General features: G+C 45.6%; 1 pseudogene; it reads right to left on the reverse strand.

Moving 5' to 3' along the window:
• The window catches only part of LOC102495177 (protein CDV3 homolog), a 13714-nt pseudogene extending 12208 nt beyond the window's left edge, over positions 1-1506 (reverse strand).
• Between the last annotated feature and the right edge of the window lie 882 nt (positions 1507-2388).

A 2388-nucleotide genomic window follows, 5' to 3' on the forward strand; every position in this document is an offset into this window, starting at 1 on the left:
AAAGTCTAGTACAGCCACAGCCTACTACAGAGAGTTTTCCTTAAGGGTGGGTGGGACACAGGACAGATTAATTAAGGTCACTTAAACCTTTATCTTTTACAGAAGATCAGAACCCAGATGACTGACTTTCTGCAGGATTTCTGACAGGAATCCAATAGAGCTGGTTTCAATGTTCACACATTGACATTTAATTATTGTAATTTTCTTATTCAGAAGTTGTGATCCACATGAAGTTCACAATGAGTGCAGCAAATTTGAGGTAGTCAACCCTTACAAAGACTCAGTATCTGAACATAAAGATTGTGAAATGACCAGCTGCAAGGTTTTTTGTTTTTGTTTTTGTTTTTGTTTTGTTTTTTGTACTCACAGAGTAGTTAAGAAAGGATACTGCTGAATTTAGTTCACACATGTATGACAATGAAAATTCCCTTAAGTCCAATATCCAAAGAGAGCAGTTGTGACACTTTAAACTTCCATAGTGCAATAGGGCCAGTCACTAACATTGGATTGTCTGCATTGGCTGCTGTAGCTCCAGATAATGAATGTCTCTTCCATGTGGTTAGCTGTGGTCTAGTTAACTTAGAAGGGTTAGCAAATACCACTGTGTGTGGCTGATTTTCTGATTTTCAAGCACAGCATACTGGTTGTCCAGCTTAAGTTTAAGAACCTGTTTTTATGAAACCTCATCCCTACCTCTATTTTTGTGTCTTACTACTTCAAAGCTGTTCATTTCTTTATCCCTCCCACTACTTCCATGCTTGGCAGTGGACAGTAGCATTGGGAAATGTGTGTCAGTGTACATCTCCGGTGGTTCCTGCCGTGTTTTCCTGTTGTGGTTAACGGGGCCCCAAGAGGACTGTACACACGCTAGTCATGGCCAGTTCTGGGGTTTTTGCAACAATTACTGTCAGGAAGCACTGTACAAGAGCTACTTTTATTCCAGGGGCCTGAAGATTTTTCCACACCACTACCACCACCAACTCCTCTACCTTCTTCCAAGTTATCACTTGTACCTTGTCTTTTTTCATTATCATCTTCCTTTTCACGCTTTTGCATTGCCTGAACTCTGAGGCCACAGTAATCAACCCCTTTTGTTCGAAGTCTTGGGACCAGCAGTTAGCGTAATGGCTAAGTCTCTGGACACCCATGTAATCGACTGCTGTTCTCGTCCAGGACCCGGTGGCTTAAAATGCGCTGAGCGCGTGTCCGTGTGTGCCCAAGATCCCGAGAAGAGAATGGAGGAGAACGGATTGGGTGTGGCCATCCCCCCTGGGGGGTGATCTCTGTCTGTTTGAGGAGCGCACTGCCCCCTATAGCAAAAACCTCTCCAAAAATAATAATAATAATAACAAACAAACAAACAAAAAAGTCTTTCCACATGTCTTTGTCCGTCTTCACAACCTTGGCAGCTGCCCCCACGGCCTGCTGCTGCCAGCTGGCTTGTCTTGCCCTCCGGAGGCCTGGCCACCTGGCCAATGAGTCTGCTGCTGCCCACCACTTCTGCATCTCCCCTGCTCCCTCTGGCGCTGTGCCTCGCTCGCCAGCTCCTCGCCGGGTTGCTCTGTTCTTTCTTCTTGTCCCTCTTGGCTAAGAAGTTGTCCCGGCTCCGCTCCTCCTTCTCAGCTATGGCCGCAGCCTCTTTAGCCCCCAGTGGGTGGTCCCGTTGGCGGACCTGCTCTCAAGACTCAAAGCTCAGAATCAAAGCTGATTTGGCGCTCACGTTGCCAGGCACGGTGACGCCTCCACCCTACAGAGATGTCGCTGCATGTGCGGCGGGGCAGACGCTCCCCCTTGTCCCGCCAGAGGTGGTGCGATCAGCCCCTAAGCTCTGCCACCTGCCTAGGCCACCGCCCAAGCCTGCCCGGGCTCCAGCTGCTGCCACAACCGCAGAGCAGGATCCTGACCGCCCAACAGCTGGAGGGGAAAAAGAACCCAAGGTTCAGAAGCTCTAGCAAGAGACCGTTTCCTATCTTAAGAGAAAATATTAAATCCAGATGTACTTAATATACATTAAACATACAATGTGTTCTCTGAAAGCTAACAAAGTCCTCAGTATTTATAACTTGGCAGTGATGCAGAAGGCAGACACATACCAAAAGTATTTGTGACTAATTCAGATAGAAAATGCCCCCTGCTTATTGGCTTAATAATACACTGACGTTTGAGCAGTGAAAAATACCACAAAAAAAACGATGTTCAGACAAATACTCGAAGAGCTCTGCTAATGCTTTCAATGAAACGTTCTTATTTAATTATTTATCCATCATGTCAAAATATGTTCTTATTTTGAACCAGAACAAAATGGTTAATACTCTCACAAGCACGCACTTTAAAAATTGTTTTTAAAAATTGGGATCAGCAGTTAGTGTAATGGCTATGTTGCTGAAC

The sequence above is a fragment of the Tupaia chinensis genome, unplaced genomic scaffold (assembly GCF_000334495.1).
Source record: "Tupaia chinensis unplaced genomic scaffold, TupChi_1.0 Scaffold144355_1, whole genome shotgun sequence".
Lineage (NCBI taxonomy): Eukaryota > Metazoa > Chordata > Mammalia > Scandentia > Tupaiidae > Tupaia > Tupaia belangeri.